Source organism: Rhynchophorus ferrugineus, unplaced genomic scaffold, assembly GCF_030347505.1.
Source record: "Rhynchophorus ferrugineus isolate W39M unplaced genomic scaffold, kcgeb_rfMv2 rfM1, whole genome shotgun sequence".
NCBI lineage: Eukaryota > Metazoa > Arthropoda > Insecta > Coleoptera > Curculionidae > Rhynchophorus > Rhynchophorus ferrugineus.
In genome coordinates, this window is record NW_027472580.1 from 21,871,013 (window position 1) to 21,893,648 (window position 22,636).

The 22,636-nt window shown below is 31.2% G+C and overlaps 1 protein-coding gene and 1 long non-coding RNA gene across 3 annotated transcripts in view; one reads left to right on the plus strand and one right to left on the minus strand.

Annotated features, from left to right (window-relative positions):
• Positions 1–22,636, minus strand: part of LOC143206489 (uncharacterized) — a 169,538-nt gene that overhangs the window by 141,131 nt on the left and 5,771 nt on the right. The window lies entirely within an intron of this gene.
• LOC143190985 (uncharacterized) lies at positions 8,712–11,021 on the plus strand. Of its 2 annotated transcripts, none has more exons than XR_013004369.1 (4): positions 8,712–8,986; positions 9,489–9,818; positions 9,870–10,278; positions 10,426–11,021. It is a non-coding gene; the product is annotated as an uncharacterized LOC143190985 (long non-coding RNA). The 2 variants fall into 2 exon arrangements; XR_013004372.1 differs by having other exon boundaries at positions 8,713–8,986; positions 9,607–9,818.

A 22,636-nucleotide genomic window follows, 5' to 3' on the forward strand; every position in this document is an offset into this window, starting at 1 on the left:
TGTTAATGAGAGTTGTTTATGATATAACAGTAAGAATTGGGTTATCAGTTTATACAAACATGGTTAGTGAACCATCGTAGGTTACAAAGTAGGCGTAACAGGTGTTACCACATATCAGAAATTATTCCTTTTTATAATGTTGTTTACGGAATGTTAGGAGAAATGTTTTTAATATCCGTGACCTTATAAAATGTTTGTTCAATTCGCTTACGGTTAATAATATACCTTACTTACGGAGAAAGACCAATATTTAGTGTTTACTCTTAACTTTTGCTATGGATGTTAAATTTGAGGACTATATTTATATATAACAATTAAAACAGTATTTTAACATTAGAGATGAAAGAGAAAATATAGAAATGAAGAATTCCAAAATTATATCTAGACCATAGCCCTCCAGTTAACCCAACTATGCTATATATAATCTGAAAATTAAATTAAACGAGAGGCTAGAAACCCTCTGTTTCGAGTAAGATCATGCAATTACTAGTCGTCAACAATGGGCTTGTCACCAAATGAGAAGATTATAACGACTAGTACTGACGAAGACGATGAAAAGGCGAAAATGTTACCGTAAACAGTCGACTCTCTATAAACCAAAAAAACATAAGGCAAAACTAGAAAAAAATATATATGCTCAATATCTTTGTATAATAGAAACAATATCAGTTGAAGTACTTTAGAGTCAAATACGATGGAACATGTCATTTCCATAATATGTTCCTTGTTATTTGATGTTATTGTGTACCCATTACATACCATATTCATAAGGGAATTCTTTTAATAATATAAATGTATGTAATTCAGAATATTTTTTTTATTAATTACATCCCACATTAGATATACTTAGTAGACCTATTTTACAAATAAATTTATAGTAGGTGAGTACGGGATTAATACATCAATATCTTTTTCCCAAAATTAAAATAAAACTAACAAATAAAGCTAAAGTTGATAAATTTAAATTATTTTCGGAGATATAGCGGTTTTTGTAACGCGATAACTAGCTCGCACCTAACCCTAAATTTTAGGTGGTAGTAGTTTTTGATACTTCCAAAACTTAACGATTTATTCTAAATCAAAATATTCTTCTATTGTACTAAAGTAAAAAAAAGTCAAACACATTTTCTGCCAAATTATATTTTATATTTTACCACTTCTTTTTACATTTCGATACGATGGAACAATATGTAGAGAGACTGTCACCAAATCTGTACAAAATGTAAAATGGTATAGAACTTGAGACGTCATATCTAAAAAAAGTAGTTTCGAGAAAAATGCGTTCTTTTTAGTTTCAATGAAATTTCAAATACAAATTAATTATAGACATAACAGGTCAATTGAAAATTCCTCGGTCTGAAACATAGATAGCTACTAGATTTAAATCCAGATGTTTTTTTAGTTAGCCCTAACCCTCAAAATATGCGTGTATAAATTTGACAGCTGTCGGATCATTAGTTTGTGAGTTATAGCATTTTGACTGAAGCAACTTTTATTATTGTGAAAAAAATGGATAAAAATTAATTTCGAGTGTTGATAAAATATTGCTTTTTGAAGGGAAAAAAATACAGTTGAAGCAAAAACTTGGCTTGATGCCAAGTTTCCGTACACTGACCCACGAAAATCAACCAGAAGACGGTGAACGCAATGGACGCCCAAAAGAGGTTGTTACTGATGAAATTATTTTGAATGACCGTAAATTGAAATTGAATGAAATAGCAGACACTGTAAATATATCAACAGAACCTGTACATCATATCATTCACGAATATTTGGGTATGAGAAAGCTCTATGAAAAGTGTCTGTCGTGCGAGGTCACTTTTGAACAAAAACAACGACGAGTTGATTATTCGGAGCAGTGTTTGAAGATGATCAAAGGTAATAAACCCGAGTTTTTGCGTCGATATGTGACAATGGATGAAACATGGCTCCATCATTTCAAGTCGAATCGATACTCATCCGAGTGGACTGCACGCGATGAACTCACTCCAAAACGTGGGAAAACGCAATAGTCGGCAAGCAAGGTTATGGCGTCTGTATTTTGGGATGCGTATGGAATAATTTTCATTGACTACCTTGAAAAAGGAAGGACCATCAGCGACTATTAAATAGCGTTATTGGACCGTTTGAAGGACGAAATCGCCAAAAAACCGCCGCATTTGAAGGAAAAGAAATTGCTACTTCACCAAGACAATACACCGTGTCACAAGTCAGTGAAAACGATGGCAAAAATCCATGAATTGGGCTTCGAATTGCTTTCTCATTCACCGTATTCTCCAGATCTGCCCCACAGCGACTATTTTCTGTTCTCAGATCTCAAAAGAATGCTCGCTGGGAAGAAATGTTCGTTGAATAAAGAGGTCATCGCCGAAACTGAGGCCTATTTTGAAGCAAAGGACAAATCGTACTATAAAAATGGCACCGAAAAGTTGGAGGGTTGCTATAATCAGTGTATTACCCTTGAGGGCATTATGTTGAATAAAAAAAGTAATTTTGCCAAAAAAATGTATTTTACTATGGTAGGCCGGGGACTTTTCAATTGACCTGTTATTCTTATAGGGTTAAAAAAATTTATATTTTCACATTTTTAGAGTAGAATAGCCCCTTAAAGTTGCATATTAAAAAGACAAAATTTTAAGATAATTATAGATCCGAAGACGGTCGAAAAGCATCCGGTGATCAAAACCTGGCTGACACTGAGAAACGGTGCAGGTGAACGTACTAGACACGTTCCGACCACTAGAAAATAGCAGACCTGAAATTGCAAGGCAGTTTTGCAGCCAATTATTATATAAATATAATTTTGTTTTGTCGCTGGTTGACTGGGGCAGTTTGCGCTGTCTCGGAATAGTTTCACTGCTTCAAGGTAACAACAATTTACTGAATTAATTTATCGATTATCTGATAACTTGAAATAATCATATCTGTAATATTTTCTTGATATCAGAAAAGATATAAACACGATGCTTACTATTAATTCATTCATATTTATCCCCAATGGAGAGATTTGACATTAATTTAGTGACAGAAATAACTCTATATATTAGATATATACTATGGTATTCAACAGACGTTGTTCTGTCCGATCATTAATTTTTTGCTTGGATGTAATAATTTATTTCGCCGATAAAAAAAAGTAACACAATTCCTGAAAAGTCCTGGGTCTAACAAGTAAAACAGTTTGGCTTTATTTATCAACGTAATCTCAATCAAGAGCCACACAATCATTCCAGCGGCGCTCTAACATGTCACCAGTTGCTACCGACTCGGATGACGATTGTTTTGATTCCGGAGTGAAGTGATGGATCCATTTTTCATCCATTGTCACACATCGACGCAAAAATTTCGGTTTGTTACGTTTAAACATGGCTAAACACTGCTAAGAATCATACGTTCTGGTTCTTGGTCAGTAGTGAGCAACGAGGCAATAAGTTTGAACAGAGCTTTCTCGTTGTCAAATGCTCATAAAACCAACACGTTCTTTTGTTATGTTTACGATGTTATCTAAGTTACGTAACTTCATTTGGGCGTCTATTGCGTTCTGCATCATCGGTGTCTCTACGACCTTATTTGAAGTCAGCAAACTAAAGTTTTATTGTTGCTGATGGAGCGGAATCCTTATGATACGTTTCAGGCTATTACTTCACTTGAACGCTATTTTTCCCATCAAGAATTAGTGTAAAATTAAAATACGAAATTGTTTTTGATCCACTGTTTAGAAAATAACAAAAATACGAACACACTTAGCACAGTAAATCACAAAGTTATGCGTAGAGTATCATGAAGTTTCAACAGGTTTCTTTTGAAGGTTAGTACTAATTGAAAAAGTGGTGAATGTAATAAAACTAGCGCCATTCATGTGTTAGTTGCTGAACTTTTCAGGCCATGTGTTACTATAAAATGAAAACTTCAATAACATCCAATTAGTGGTTTTGTGGTGATATGTTATTAGAACCGAAAAATATTTAAAAGATAATATCGAAGCGCCAGCTACTGAGTTTGATAGGGAATTTAAGCAACTCTAGAACCCACATAAACACAATATTAAATATTAAACTATAAATGATTATTTCCTGGAATATCTATATATATATATATATATATATATATATATATATATATATATATATATATATATATATATATATATATATAATATAGAATAACATAGAATAGAAATTGTATAAAACGGTCAAAAGCATAACAATCGACATGAAATGCCACGAAATGCGCAATCTGTGTTGTTTTCCATCAACTATATTGAGAAGAGAATTTACCAATTAGTGTTAAAATTAAGCAAAACATTGTTGTCGACTGACAAAAAAATGATTTGGTCTCAGTTAATAGTATTATTTGCCAGCAAAAGATAATTCATGGGGAAATATTAACGCTAGTGAAGGATTTATAGTCGGAACAGGTTTTTTTTTCAGAGAAATACATTGAAAATGCAGAACGCATTGGAATGGTCGTATATATTTTAAATTCCATCAAAAAATTAATAAACCGGAGACTTTTCACTTTCTAAAAGTGGCCACTGAGTCATTCAGTATTAGAGTATATCACATTAATTTAGTAAGTGATTAATATATTGTCAAATTTGTAATGCACACATGCTACCTCACATGTTATGATTCAAACTAATACAAATAAAAATGCTACTTTTATTTTTAGGGCAAATATAAAAATAGCTATTGAAGAAATGTTATAATATATGTATAAATTAGATGAAAATAGCTGACACTGGTAATTTTCACTTTCTACTGAACAATAATTTAATATTTCGTATGTAAATACTAAAATAACTATGTAAATTGTTCAAGATTTTAAACAGTTTCTTTGAAAAATCTATAAGTTAATATTAACCGAATATACAAACTCTGTGTTTCTGTCTAATTACTTTTTAACTATGTATAAATTACTTAATAATGATAGTTTTTTTTAATAATCTTAGTTTAAGTAATGTATTTAATTGTTTTATGGATTATATCCTTTGTAAAAAAGTAAACTGAGAGTTATGTCTATTAAATTTCAACGATTCTTCTGTAAATTCATGTCACTGTTATGAAATATTAGGTACATCTTATTAGTCTTTGAAGTACTTTACAGTTACATAAGCAACTATCGCCAACTTCTTCAGAAAATAGTGATATATCCGTTATTTTGATGGATGATTTTTGTCACTTTTCTAAATATAATAATATAATTCCGTTATTATTGGAATACTGAACCAAATAAATAAATTTCGTCCTCTTTTTTAAGTAGCAATTTACAATTGGAAACACTTACAATTTTCAAGCAACTTTATATCAATATCAATCTTCTATGAACTGTTACCTTGTGTGTGATTTCATTCAATTAGTCAAATTGTTGAAGGATCTCTTTCTATATTTTAGATCAAAATTCAAAATTCGTTCAAAATATACATTAATGTATTATTTAGAACTTTATTGGAATTAGTTCCTACAATTCAACAATTTTATAACATTAAGAAGTTTTTCTATACTCTACAATAGTGAAACACAATTATTTTTAATTTAACATATTCTTGAATTTTTAAAAAATGCTTGTATTCCAAATTCCATCAAGGTTAATTTTTTAGATAAAATATACGAAATACTTGATCTGATATAAATAATATTTTTGGATTTACGATGGATTAAAATCCATCGTAAATCGTTCTAAATAAGTGTCAACTAATATAACGATAAAACTACTGGTGATAAGGAAATACGTACAAAATAATGTCGTTTCAAACTGATCAGCGCCTACCTCGACCTCGAAAATATTCTAACGGCATACCGAAAGTTTTTGATACAAAAACTGTTCAGCGCGGACTTATGCCAAATTCTTGTCGTAATTCGTGATTAATGGTGCTGAGGTATCCTCGACAATATTATTTTTACTGCGGGATTTTTGGACTATATTAAAAAGAAAACCGAAATTCAAAATTATTACAAATGAACCAAATCGAAATCTATTTATGGAAAATGTGTTCTTTTTATAGATTACGATGTTGTTTTAATTATCGTTGTTGATAAATGATTCTTATTATTTTTAGTTTTAAGCAAGTTTTCTTGTGGCATTAGGCAATTTCATTTCCACATTTAAATTTAATTATTTTTAATTTTTTTGTGAGACTTAATTTTTTTTTAACAAATAGTTAAATTAAAATAAATTTGTTTTGTTCCTAATTTAATTTTGTGTATATGACACTTAATAATGTTTTTGTATTGTTTAGACTCATCACCACTTCAAACTGATCAGTTGGTATTAATTAAAATAATATTGTAAATAGATAAATAGGTTTAGGTAGGTATTAAGATAAATTGTGTGTGTATAATAGAATATGAAACACCTGTAGTATAATGTATGTATATATATATATATATATATATATATATATATATATATATATAAATATATATAAATATATATATATATATATATTTATATATATATTATATATATATATATATATATATATATATATATATATATATATGGGTTTATCTAGACTGGGCCTAAAATTTAACGTAGACTTCGAACCACGGTTCTCTGCATTAAGCCTACCGACTGGCGAGTGACCAACTTTAGAAATCATCCCAGAAGACATCCGGTCTTACCCAGCCGGGCCCCGGCGTGACTAGGATCATTCCTTGTCGGATTTTACGCTCTTATCTACAACAATCACAAACATAAATTTACGACCATGCCCCAGCAATATTCGAACCCGCGACTATCGCAATAGTGGTCCTATGAAATATTTGTAATTTAGAACATAAACAATATACAATATTGCTTGTACCTTTAAAACTACAGTTATTCGATACCATTTATATCGACTTTTGGATTCAAAATATATGAGAATAGACTATTTTTCAGCCCGAAATATTTTCGTTGCCTCATTTAAATGAAATGTGACAAAAGCATACTCCAGGGCGATTCAATAATCTTCACGCTATTCTAAAAGCAACCTAACATTATGGGACATATTATTTCCGATGTAGCAGCATTGGATCTCTGACTATTCTTTCAGCTCGCTATTCCTTATTCAAAAACGGCTTAAGCAATAACTATAACAACCGTAACAGTAATAAAAATATTGTAAATATATTCGTTGTAAAACAATTTTTTTTAATTATTTTTTAATATAGTGAAGTAACAAGAATTGATTTTAAAAAGGGGGGTCATAGGAATGTGGTTGATTATAGAAGTGTACTAATAATATTATGTGATGGATATGATGCCTTACTTACGACATAAATATGTCTGAATACAGTTTCAGGGAGATGGACCTTGGCCTTTTGGACAAGTATAAACATACATTTAGGAGCATGCATGACCATGTAGGAGGACCGTCCTATCGCCTTTACCACTGCGTTACCAAACCGGCTTGTTTATTTTTATTCAGTTGTTACAACGATTATTATGTAAATGCTTTATTTTAAAATGTATTTTTTTGTGTTACAAATCTATATGGTTATTTTTTACTTTTTAGTGAGTTCCTTATATATTTTTTGAAGTTGGGTCAATTTTTATTTTTCTCTTTTTAGTGTTAGGATATTTACTTAATAAATTACGCCAATATTTTATTAAGTGTTACAATGAGGAAAAATAAGAATAAACAATGACTGAGAATAAAGAACGATTAGAGATAATTTAACAAATGTTCTAACAAAACTATAACAACAACGAAAAGGAGTTGTCCCCGCCGGGAATCGAACCCGCGACTTCCGCGTGTGAGCTGGATGCTTTAACCACTACAGCATAGAGGCAGTTGCCTGCAATATTTCTACGGTTTCTCATATGATATGATTTGTGCTTAAAAATCAAATTAAACTAATTTTGCACTGAACTACTAAAAACTCCTCAAAAACCCCTGAAGGGTATTACGGTCCGGTCCCTACTTTCATCATCAGCTTACCCAAATTACTTCAAACTATACAATTAATTGTCTGTGAATACCCATAATATTTAAAGAAATATCCTCTAACTCCTAAACTCTTAGGAGTTGTGTCTTCCGTCACATCAGCACAGCAATAACATTATACCCAAATATCTGATTATTTTTAAAAAATATCTGAAAAGATTGTACTAGGTCTATCTATATATATTGTACTGACCAGCTATCAGATCCTGATTTGGTTCAAATGGGACCACCTCGGAGTGCACTCTTTCGAATAAAAAAAGAATTTTGAAATTCGGTCCCCAATTGACAGAGAATTTGGTGAACATGCATTAAAAATATATACAGTCGAACATAGAACCTCTTCCTTTTCTGAAGTCGGTCGGTGAACCTGGCAGGATTCGACTGTCGCAACATTAGGGGAACCTTCCTGTTGCCTTGACAATTAAAAAAAAGTATACTTTTTAAAAAATATTTAATACAATGTTAATGTATTAATTATTATATGATAGAAATGGCTTTTGTGCAATCTATGATTTTATTTTAAAGCTGTAATAGCATTTAATATTCGTAATCTTACGATATCATTCAACCATTACATCACAACTTCAACCAGACGTCATTAAAATGTATCAAACATATTTCTTTCCATAACAAAAATATATTATTTAATATTAGTATATACGTGTAAAAATATTGTATGCTTTGACGCACATTGTTTTTGCTTAGTTTCTCGCTGTTTATAAACAAATCTCGTTGCCAGAACGATTAACATATAAGACTTGTTATGTCCAATGGTTTAATTTATTATACAGACTACAGGGAATTGAACAAGATGTACTGTATAATTGGCTCATTCTGCGCATGCGCATTTCGAAAAGTTGTGTTTATTATTTGCTAATTCATTGTTTATGTATTAACAGACTTGTTAATTTTTTATATACGGTTATGAAAATTTTATGAAAATCATAAAAAAATAACAAAACAGTGTAGTTATTTGGTTGGTGATTAATGAGAAAAGTAAAACACTCTAGCGAAGTTGATACGACAAATTGAGTTTATGAATATATATTAATCCCAGTAAGTATGTGTAATTATATTATATATTACTGATACGACATTCATTCAGAAACCTAACTAAAATTTGAAATGGGAGAAAAAATTATAATATATTCTTGATGTGACAACATCAACAAAATTAACAAGATACAATAATTTTTAGAGCTCACATGATGGCAGAAAATGCAACTAGTTATATAACGTTCTTTAGTAGAGTATGTTAAATTTGTATTTATCAATATAATTGTGACTGTTCTTAGTGGTTTTTAAAAACATTAAGTAAAAGCATGTACGTTTAATAACAATATGGAATGAGAACAATAAGAACTGACACTGTTGTAGACACTATTAGAATTATATCAATTTATATATTTAAAAGAGCCATGAATATTTCAGAATGGTACATTGGGTTGCTCATGGCAAGATGATATAGTATAAAGACAATAAAGGTTCATGGAAAAAGCTGAACGTTGAAATAACTATCGATTAGGTTTTTTTGAGTCATAACATTTATTCATTGCAGACATATAGTTCTTCATGCTGGAAACAGGAATGGTTTTATTCCTGGTGCAGAATTAGTGTTTTTCTAAGTCCAAGGGTAACTACCATGAAAAAATGAACCATAATTTACATTTTTGCAGTAGTTTGAAAATCAGCTTTTAAAGAACTTGGAGGAACCATCAGTTATTGTTATGTACAATGCACCATATCTACCATATATATAGAGTACACTGGTGGAGAAAATACTAACAAGTTCATGAACAAAGGCTGCCATTAAGGAATGGCTTAAAGTACATAAAATAAGTTTCGAGGAAATCATGTTAAAGAATGAACTATTCAAAATTATTACTCGGTAAATATAAATGAAATATTTAATTGCATTTTATGTAATTTACTTTTTTAGAATTAATCCTGAGAAAAAATACCTAGTAGATCAGATTACTGAATGTTATGGCCACAGAGTATTATGTCTCCCCCACCCCCTATCACTGCATTCTTAATCCAATTGAGTTAATATGGGGTATTATAAAGAATTATTACAATAGATATTCAGGTCGAGGAGGATATTGAGACCAGAACTGTCTGAATTTATGGAAAGAAGCATTGTCGAAAGTAACACCTTCGGTTTGTATGAGCTTGATCAGACACATTGAAGAAGAAATTGACAAATGGTAGAAAATAAACAGCTTGGTTATTAACTTGACTAGTATTTCTGAAAGTGACTGTCATTGAATAAAACTTTATGAATGTTGGTTTATGATTCAATGCTGATGATTTCCAAGACAGGGTGATGAAAGAGGAAATCACTAAAGGTCAGTATACAATTAATAAACTTTAATTGTACGGAATTGTATTATAGAGTGTGAAAGCTTTATGAGCATGTGTGTTATTGTTCAGAATATACATGACCGTTTGGTTAACATGTATGAGTAGAGATATAACAAATAACTGTTTTGCAGATAGGCAAATGCAGGAGGATGCAGTGATTAAATGTAGTTTTATCAAGAAAGATATATACAGATAGTAACAGGACAAACTAAAGAGAAATGTAGTAATATCATAATGACTTTACAAGGATACATTGTATCGATAGAAACAAGAACTAAGCGTAAAAATTAATATGAATGAAAATACTCTCTAATGAAAGTAAAATACATTACTCAGATATACAATTGTTAATTAAGTGTTAGTTAAGGATTAGGCCTTCGGGGGATACCACTACATACAAAAAGGCGTCTAGAACCTTACCGATACTAGTGGAAAAAAGCTCAATGTGTATATAATAAAACAACTCTAACCTATAAATTATTGTGGCTGTAAAATTAATTGTAGTTTTAAGTTCTTCGATTATAAATGCATTTGATGTACTATAATGTTAAAATAAAATATATTTAATAGAATATTTGTTCAATTATTTTATTTATATTAAAATTTTGTTATATGTCAGAGCCCAAATGTACTAAAACTCAGAGTAGGTGCGGCAACATTGCGACGTTTCCCGTGTCACTGCTATTTTGAATTGACTATATAAGGAATATTTAGAGGACATTATTGGTGTCAAAACACCAAAAGCAAATGAATTAGATAAGTATCATGTGAATGTAAATGATTAAATATATTGATGATGCTACGTCGATATTGAACTATACCATATCTGTCATCTACTTTGTTTTGTTTTTTCCGTCTTCATTGATGTTTGTTAACCTGAGTTATTTAATTAACATGAAATAGAGTGGCGTATTAGTAAATTTGAGCAATTAATGAACCTCTATTGATAGCAGTTTGATTTTATTTTCAGTTAAATTTTTTAATTTTCAATTTCACTAATTGTCCTAAAATATTGAAACTATACTCGCATTCATTTTGATTGAGTTGTTTTTCAAAGATAAACTATATTACTTGTTCACTTTTCTGTAGTTTTTATTATATTTTATATTCTCCTTATTGTATATTTTAAGAAGTATGGGTTAGGATCTAGTTCTTATCGTTTGTTTTGAATATGTATTTTATTATATTCTCCGTATCACTTCAAGTATTATCTTAAAATATCATTTCAAAGGCATAATACGTTTTCACATCTAATTTCGCCTAAAGAATTCTAAACTGATTGTCCTAGTAATATATTGTTAAGATGTTGTTATATATTGTTATATGTAAATGACATAACAGCATAACAGCAGTAGTAGGATCATTCATTCATTTTTCATTTATATGTTTTAATGTTGTTATATGCGTTTTTTTATTATTGTTTAATTTCAATATTATAACAACGATTATTAATAAATCTGGAGAGTATTACGGATATATATAAATGAAATACATCAAACATATGGAAATTGAAGATGAAAATAGATTGAAATAATGGTAAACAAACGTCGAAAATATAGACTTGGGCGTAAAATCAGAACGAGGGACTTTGCTATTAACGTAAGAGAGAGGTGTGTACAGGAGTCGTTGGAGGCGACACACAGTAATCCTATGCCAAGTAGTTAAACAAATTTTGGTTTGTTTTTGAAAAGCAAAACAAAATCAAAGTCCAAAGTCCGTAGGTTGTTTTTTTGTTGCGTTGTGAGATATGTTTTTTCATATTATTGTAGTAGAGTAAATGAATAAAGCGGGAATAAAACCTATATTTGTATTGTTCGGATATTAAATAGATAAGAATCTGTTTGAATATCGTTTAAAAATCAATAGTTTTGGCTAAGTACCATAATAAGTGCAATAAAATTGAAGAATTTCAAAAGCCAAGGACCGTAAGTCAACACCGGATTAACATTCAGATGTTGTTGAGTTTGTAGGGACAAAATGTAATTTCCGACAAGAAATATCATGTCACAATCTTCCGACAATCATGTCAGTTGTAAGCCTAGATGTCTTCTGAAGAAATTAAATAAATTTGGGTACAATATAGGGAGTATCTGTCCTTTTATGATTTTTTTAAAATTAATAGTTTGAGATTCCAAGTATCTGATATTTATATTATATTATATATTATATTTATTATATATATATATATATATATATATATATATATATATGTATATGTAGTATCATATATTTCAATATGATATGACGCGTTATCATAAACATATTTTTAATTCAACAAAATTCGACTGATATTATCAAAAATAGGTATGCTTCATTTACTGCGATAGTTGTTGATGGATATAACAGCGAAGAGGCGGCTAGAAAGTTACAATAGGCGAGTAACAATATAAAAAACTGGACCTAGACATGCAGAATAAAAGTTATCAAACCAAATCGGTGTATATCGAATAAATATATAATCAAACTGTACTTATAGTCTCAAAATAACAGTGAATTCAGGTCATCAAGATGTTTAATGTATTGCTTATCATAATTTGTAAATTCCTTTTAGAATCAGACAATATTTTTTTTTTCATTTTATTTTAGTAAAAATGAGATACAATGCTGTTTAGTACTTCGAACATGTTACCGAATCAGCCTACGAAATTGGTCCAGTTGTTAAACGTCTGCAAAATTCTTCAAAATATTAGTTATAATAACTACGGCAAACGTTGTTCTAACGTTTTGCTTGTTTTAATAAATTTCAAATCGCTGCTTATTATTCCACCAATACCTACAGCAACAACGCTAAGTATCTTGGAACCAATCTCGATGCAAAACTCCATTGAAAGGAGCACCTTAAAAGGAATAGAACAGAACTAGAAATATAAAAGATTATATAAGTTAATAGGATGAAATCTCAATTATCCACACATAAGTTGCGTAAAATTGATACGGACCTATGGAATCCAGTTATGGTGATATTCCATGAAAGATAATAAAATAAAGTCTTAAAAAGTATAGTAGAAGCATCCAGATACTATAGGAGTGATTATTTGCATTGTGACCTTCAGATTCGGACTGTTACACAGGAAATCAAGAGAGTCAGACTGACGTTATCAAAAAATAGGGACAATAAATCGAACCACTACTTGAATATATAATCTATGTAAATCATGTAGATTAACAAAGAACAATGTATTGTACAACACATGTATTGGAACAAAATTTATAAATATTCATCCAGACTCCTCCGATGTACATCCATATTGGGCATTATTATATGACAAGATTGTTAAAGCTTCTGAAAATATTACCAAAGCAACATACCACGCTAAATTTTTTGTATCTCAGTCAAAATATTCAAACAAGAGGACGCCTATTCTACAATAAAAGAGGCTAAAGCAGGTGTACAACACTAAAGTGTATTGGGGTCAATTATTTAACCGCTACATATATAATCACAAATGAAACATATTAAAATGGCTACATTTACAGTCATAGTTATTGTTGGAGATAACAGAGAAAAAGTGGCCAGAAAGTTACAACAGGAGAAGATAAAAAACCACACATGGAGAATAAAAGTTACAAAAGGCAAATCGATGCATATTGAACAAACAAGTTAAACTGTATATACAACAATAACAGTGAATAATACTACCACCACTTAATATTACTATTAGAACAGAACTGGAAATGGAATATAAAAAATAGTATTGGTCTTCACATATAAAAGTTGCTGTTGTATACGTCAATATTCATGGAAGTTATTGGGATATTTCGTGATAGACAGTATAAATAAAATACAAATTTCAGAATGAGAGCCTAAATGGTATCATAGAGGCATCCAGATACTATCGAAACAATTACTTTACCTTCAGATACTGACTATTATCAGACTGACGTTATGAACTATTCCTTGAAATCTAATCGATGTATAAAGCTGTAAATTAACAACGAACAATATATTGTAATATAATTAAAACAATGATTTGGTTGAATGACGCGTTCAGTTGTTTAACAAAATATTCAAATACCCATCCAGACTTTTTCGGTGAACATCCAGATTGGGCATTATATGACAAGATTGTTAAAGAGGCCGACGTTCATTCAAACTTTAAAGCTTTATTATCCCCCCCGAAAGCACGGGGCCTTACGAGGAAGAAAGCGAGGGAAAAAAAACGCCGTAAATCCGGGACGGGGGTACAAGTTGGAAAAATATTTCTGGGGCAAAAGGCGCTGCCGCTCCCGAAGCCGCATCGTTAATGTTGAGCCGAAGAGGTTAGTCTGTGGCGAAAGGAGGGGGGGACGATATAAAAGGGCGATATTTCAGGAACTTTGTCGCCGCACGGCGTTCAACTCCAGCCTGATTTATGACCGGTGATTAAAATAATGTGTCGCCGCTGGTGCACTAATCGAGTCGGGGCTGAGTCAAGGGGGAGCACCGGTACCATTTGTGGTCACTAATATAAACCGTTTGTTTACCTTTTCCCCAATTGTCGAATAACTTCGATATCCTGGATTTTCTGGAAGGCATCAACATATCTGTACTGTTTTCCCCCTTGGGTCTTGAAACATCATTTATTACTTGATTCTGATTCTAGACATGTAATACCGAAAAGTCCCGAACGTAACAAAGAAAACGCGGTTTTTTTGGTCAAAATTGGCTTTATTCATCATCGTAATCTCAGTCAGGATCCACACAATCATTCCATCGCCGCTCTAATATTTTAATACCACTTTTGTAGAACGATTTATTTATGTTTTCTGGTGTTACCACCTCCATGATTCATCAAATCAAACCAACGTTTTATTATTGTTTCTGATGGGGTGGAGTATTTTTCCCATCAAGAAGCAGTGTAAAATCAAAACATAAAATTGTTTTTGATTCATCGTTTTGGAAATAGCAAAAGTATTGTCACCCTTAGCACAATAACTCACAAACTTATGAGTAGAATATTATGAAATTTCGACAGTGTTCTTTTGAAGGTTAGTACTAACTGAAAAAGCGGCGAATGCAATAAAACTTCGCGCCATCTATGTGTTGGGTTCGGGACTTTTCAGCCCATGTGTTATATATGTTATATTGTAAGACTAGTACTGCGGCTACGAACTGCACCGTAATCTGAGGGACTATCTGTTAAGAATGGTGAGTGAGATATCAAAAAATAGACGTCAGGATGAACAAGTAGCCTATTTCTTCCGTTGAATAAAATAGTTTTTCAAGCAAATAATTTTTGTGAATCTCATTTGATAGCCGGAGCAGTCGGTAGGATTCCTGGGAGATCATAACGCTGTTCACTTTTGAATTTGTTCAATTAACCTGAATCAAATTAATTACTAAGAAAATAAGACAGATTAACGTTGGATTGGCAACCCTTCCACAGTTACTCGATAACAAGAATTCCTTGGTGTAGTTAAGTGGAGTTCGGGTAAAATTATCGCAGCAGAAGCTGTAAGGTCACAAAAAGACTGAAGAAGATCAAAGACGCTTAGCCATAAACTATGCCAAGTAAGAAACATTCAAGTTTTGAAAATATCCCTAGTCCTAGTTCAAGGTGTAAAGCCATCAAAGGTGGACTTCAGCAACTAGGAATTAACATAGTCTTCTAGTATTTGTACAGAACCTTATAATAGAGGGTAAACGGTCTCCAAAGGTAGGTTGTAGCCTGGTGTATCCCACTCTCTTAGCCGCAGACTATTGGAAAGTGGGGACATTATGCAAATTTGTGTAGAAACAGTGCAATTTCGGCGATTTTCAAAGACAAATTGGCGAGTGAATGTACAAGCGATGTACTAAGATAACTTTATTAACTACCACGGCCATCCCTGTAGTATTTTCATTATGGGAGAGGGATTATATTATGCGACTAGTACTGCACTGGCTACGGACTACACTGTGATCTGAGGGGACATCTTTTATGAATGGTGTTACGAGAGATATATCTAAAAATAGACGTTTAGATGATTTTAACTATTTTTACCCTCAGTATCATCGTTCACCAAGAAGAGACGACTTTTTTCCATTAAATTTTTCTGTTCTTAACCCTTTCTCATTTTATAGCTTGTATCTATATGGATTTTAGTCTGGCCTATCTCTTGCATTACTTAGTGACTGGATCTACTTCTTAACCTCAGTATTCATTAAAATGCACCACAGTAATTTCGATATGCCATCTGCGCATGCTCCAGTTTTCAATATGTTCAGTTATTCCTGATGAGCCAGTGAGAGATAACACGTGTTTATATTTATAACTAAATATTAGATTGCATATTTTAGATAAACTTCAAGATCCTCAATAAGTGCGTTAAAATAACAAAGTTAATCCTCATTTAATATAAAAACTAATATAGAAAATTAACAGTATATAATATAAAAATGTGTGTATACCTTTAAAGAAGTGTAAGATATGAATTATTATAGCAAAATGTTATGATTTTCCAGCGCTAACTCGTAGATTTACATCAAACAAAACTATCTATATATATATATATTTTAAGTACCAGGAAAATACAATTTACTTGAAGATGCTAGCAAAGGTAATAATAAATTATTTTGTATCTATATATGTTTAACACACCTGTATAATTTTGCAAATGTTTAAATAGATTAGCAAGTAGTTGATGGCTCTGAATTGTAAATAAATGCATCTAATATGTATACAAGCTATATTCTATTGTTCGTATATATATAAGATCTGTATTTTCATTAATATTTTTTAAAAATTCAACCATTAAATTATTCAACCTATAAATTAATTTTATAAAATATAATGTTTTACTGATATTTTATATTACTTTCGCTTCGTTAAATTCATAGCAGCATCTACAAACTGTCTGCTGCTAATTTCCTTTAAAATAATGCAAACATAAAGTTAACCTAAAACATCCAATGTAACGTTCGCTTATAAATGATATTGTGTGCCACATCTTTCTAAATGATATGCGCAAAGACTAAATCAATAATTATGTGAGGTGTTTTAATATATTCTCTTAACGTGGGCTCTAACTACGGCATTGAGCTTAATATTTGGCGGCTGACCAACTTAGATTTATCCTACATGATTATCTGCTTATATCAGGCCACCTATTAGTATATATCATATATCAACGCATCTTAAGGCTTTAGTACTAATGAAAATTCTAAATTTTAGATAACTTTAAATGAACAAGATTGGATACTTTCATAAATGTTAGTTTGGAATTACGTGAAGTTGTCTTGATGTTGTCTGATTGATTGACTACTTGTTTAACTTCATTTTGAGAAGACTGATTAAACAAATGCTAATAAAATAGAATAATAGAAGCATTGTAAAAAACAGTTGTAAATTGCGATTTATATTTTCATAAGTTAAGAAAAAGATATTAAAAATTTTTATCAATAAAGTATAACATCTTAGAATCTGATAAAAAGGGGAATATTTTTTTTGTATTTGCTCTTCTTTCATTCGATTCAATGCAGAAACCAGAGGATTTAGAAGAAGGAAAGGAAAGTTATTAAATAAGTAAAATAAGATATGTACTAAAGAAAGTGCTAGAAGAATTAATAACAGAAGCACAAACGACAGAACTGAGAGTGAGCAAGGAAGAAACACAATTAGTAATAAAAATAAAATGAGCTAGGATAGGTAGATACGTTTAATAATTTAAGAATCCACTAAATTACCATAAAAAGAAGGGAAAAGTCATTTAAATAAAACAAGAAGGTTATACCTTATCCTTCTTAGGATATATCCTTTTATATCCTATCCTTTTAGACTTATCCACTTCAAAGGATCTAAAACACCTATTTAGAAACTGACCTTTCATGAGGTGCTAAGCAAATCATTCATTTTGCGTCTGAATTCAAAATGTTTTAATTTTAGAGTGCGAAATTTGCTAAATTATTTTCAAGAACTGACATAAAAAATCACATAAATATAAGCTTTAGTCGATAAATTCCTTGAAAAGTCATAAAATATAATCAATCAAAACGTAACATGTTTGGTATAATAAAGTCAATATAAATGCAAATATTGGATGAATATGTTGTTAAATAATAATGTTGCGTAACTGGTTAAAAAGGTACTAAAACCTTTTTTTAAAAACAAACAATATATCAATCAATTTGTCGTCATGGCGTTATTAATGCAAATCAAGTAAAAAGAACGTATCAAAAAAATTCAGTATTTTCCGAACAATTTAATGTTATTATTTTGTTATTTCTTTCGAAATAACTTAGTGTTAGAAACATAATTCATTTTGAAAACAATGACACAAAATTTACAGTAGATCCGTAATTATAATCATGTCTAATTTGTGTTATTATATATTAATATTATTATAAACTTTATACAAGGTCAACAACATTGTTTTTTAGAAATAAATAGTTAGATTATAGATCATACAATAAACTTGGACATCTACCAAAATAATACTATGCAATTATATTTGTCTTTGTATGATTCTCGATGGAAAATGTTAGTTCTTGATGGATATTTGAATGTTGGACTAAAAGAAAAAACTGCTAGAATAACAGTAATAATTTACATCGCTTGATTCAGTAAAGTATTTTTTCAAAATTAAATTACGCTCTCGGTTAGTAGTAAAGAAAAGAAAAACCAGAACCATTGAACATTACTCCAGGTTAACTGAACAAGGGTACAATATTTGTTTGCAATATGAGGTAACTATTAAAGGTTTAAAAATAGAGTTTAGTTATTATTCATATCTTTTCATCATCAAGCTTTAGAAAATGGCACCAAAGGAACACATTCATCTTCTAAACCCCTACATGTCAGCTAGAATGTTTAGAGTGAAACAAAAGGAAGCTTATCCCACAATACAAAATAAATTTCAGCAGATGACAGCAAGAAAGTATATTGGAGGCAATTATTTATCTACTTTATATTTGTGATTTACCACCAATAGAAAATATCACCATAGCTGGATTCATGGAGAATACACAAAGAATACACGAAGTTAACTACACAAATCGATGCATATTTAATTTATATATAGTCAAACTGCACATACAGTAATCACAATAATAATAAATAATATTGCCATCATATATAGCAACAACGTTAAGTATCTTTGAATGAATCTCAGTGTAAAAATGGAAGGAGAATAGAACAACTTAAAAAGAATAGAACAGAATTGGAATCGAAATACGAAAAATCATTCTTAAATGAATAAAAATTATATTGCCTAAAAATCGGAAAAAATCTTGATTATACTTAATAAGTTGCTACTATATAAGCAAATATAAATGTTGAAATAGAAATATAAAGAGAATCGCCAAAAGATATGGGGGGAGACTCCACTCTCATATTAACAGCGAGGTATTGCAACCCTTGGATAACTTTCGAGCACAACACACTTAAAAGAATCAAACTATTTAATCTTGAAGTGCAGAGAGGTGTACTTAATACAAAAAATAACATTGCTAATTAACACATTAACTTTATTACTATAGAGAATAACAGGTCAATTGAAAAGTCCCTGGTCTGACACATAGATGACGCTACTAGAATTAAATTCATATGTTTTTTAGTTAGCCCTAACCCTCAAAAGATGCGTGTATAAATTTGACAGCTGTCCGATCATTAGTTTGTGAATTACAGCATTTTGAGTGAAGCAACTTTTGTTATTGTGAAAAAAATGGATAAAAAGGAATTTCGCGTGTTGATAAAATATTATTTTTTTAAGCGAAAAAATACAGTTGAAGCAAAAACTTGGCTTGATGCCGAGTTTCCGGACTCTGTCCCAGGAAAACCAACCATTAAGGATTGGTATGCTAAGTTTAGACGTGGTGAAATGAGCACCGAAGACGGTGAACGCAATGGACGGCCAAAAGAGGTTGTTACCGACGAAAACATTTAAAAAATCCACAAAATGATTTTGAATGACCGTAAATTGAAATTGAATGAAATAGCAGACACTCTAAAGATATCAATTGAACATGTACATCATATGTGACAATGTATGAAACATGGCTCCATCATTTCACTCCGAAGTCCAAGTGACAGTCATCCGAGGACTGCAGACGATGAACCCGCTCCAAAGCTTGGAAAAACGGCTGGCAAGATTACGGCGTCTGTATTTTGAGATGCTCATGGAATAATTTTCATTAACTACCTTGAAAAAGGAAGGACCATCAACAGCGAATACTACATAGCGTTATTGGATCGTTTGAAGGACGAAATCGCCAAAAAGGGTCGCATTGAGAAAAAGAAAGTGCTGCTTTACCAAGACAATGCATCATGTCACAAGTCAGTGAAAACGACGACAAAAATCCATGAGTGGGGCTTTGAATTGCTTCCTTATCCACCGTATTCTTCAGATTTGGCCCCCAGCGACTATTTCCTGTTCTCAGATCTCAAAAGAATGCTCACTGGGAAGAAATGTTCGTCAAATGAAAAGCTGATCGCCGAAACTGAGGCCTATTTTGAAGTAAAGGATAAATCGTACTACAAAAATGGTATCGACAAGTTGGAGGGTTGTTGTAATTACTGTATCACCCTTGATGGAATTTATGTTGAATAAAAAAAACTACTTTTGCTAAAAAATGTGTTTTACTATAGTAGGCCGGAGACTTTTCAATTGAACTGTTAAGTAAGAGTTGATCTCCTAGAAATATACCTATTTTTATTACTTATTTTACAAATAAAGTGTAGATATGACGGCAACGATCAGTAATAATGTTTTAATAGAAAAATATCACTATAACTGCTCTGATAAAATACTAGATTGTTCAGTAACATCCATTCGACAAATTAGAGCTAAAAATTCGACGCCATTTAATTTAATATTTCATAAAAACATTAAAATTTTATAAACAATTTAAAATACTTTAGACTTTAAACTTATGATGAACAAACTATGGATAACCATGAAACTTATGTTTTGCAGCCATATCTTCAGTAAACCTGTTGGAGTTTTGATGACATATTTAGAACGGAGTAAGTTTTTTATTATTCATGTCATCATGTTAAATGAAGTGTAATTAATATCTTGCCAACCCGATCATTTTAGCTCCCTAATAATTCATTTTATTTATATCAGAGCATCCAGGCATCTCGGTAAACGATGACACTGTCCACACTGCAGAATTGATACTGTTTTTCGATAAATTAATAAGCAATGTCTCGGCTGTTCTATTTAGTCCCATGATTACGCACAATACTTAACTCAACAAGCAATCTTAGCAATATTTTATATAAATGCCTCCGATTTTTACAAAGAGAGGAGGTTCGGCTATATATATATTTATTAATGTACGTTGGCCAATTTCTCCATCTGTTGTGGACCGATTTTTAAAATAATTTTTTTATTCGAACGAGAACACTTCCGACGGGGTCCCATTGGACCAAGTCAGGATCTGACGGGGGGAAGATAAGAAAATAAGATATTTGTGTATAATATTATTGCTGAACTGATGTAACGGAAGACCGGAAGTCGTTCAGTGCAAAAGCCGTTCAGTTTGCCTCTTAAACACTAACTATATCATATGAGAAGCCGTAGAAACTTTGCAGGTAACTGCTTCTATGGTGTAGTGATTAGAACGTTCAGATCGCACGCGTAGGTTGTGGGTTCGATTCCCGGCGAGGGCAACAACTTTTTGTTGTTGTTCTAGCTGGCGAAACATTTGTCAAATGACCTAGGTTAGATAGCGGACCCTGAGGTATGAAGCCTTCCTTATTTTCAATAATTATGTTTTTATTCATATTTTTCCTCATGCGGGCTGCACCTTTATTGGGCCTATCTATTTTAATACTTAATAAAACAACTGCGTAATTTGTTGAGTAAATATTTAACACTAAAAAGACAAAAATAAAATATTTTTAACAAAAAATTGAACCGACTTCAAAAAATAAATAAGGAGCTCACTAAAAATTTAAAAAATAATCAAACTTAGATTTTTAACACAAAAAAAAAACGTTTTTAAATAACATATGTTCATAATAATCGTCGGAATAACTAAATGAAAATAAACATAAACAATATTTATTTTCCGGCTTGGTTGGCGCAGTGGTAAAGCCGACAGGAAGATCCACCTACTGTTGCGATAGTGGAGGGTTCGAACCCCGCTGGGGCATGGTCGTAAGTTTATGTTTGTGAATGTTTAACATTTGTGATTGTCCTTAGGCAAGAGTGCAAAATTCGACAAGGAAAATGATCCTAGTCACGCCAATAACCAGGCTGGGTAAGACCGGATATCTTCTGGGATGATTTCTCAGTTGGTCACTCGCCAGTTGGTAGGCTTAATTTATAGCAGGCTTGGTTGGCAAGCCGGCTATAAATTGTTTTTTGTCAAATTTATTGTAAAATGTGTTAAATTTTAATAGATTGTCATTAAAAACAAAAAACTTAAAAGTTCTA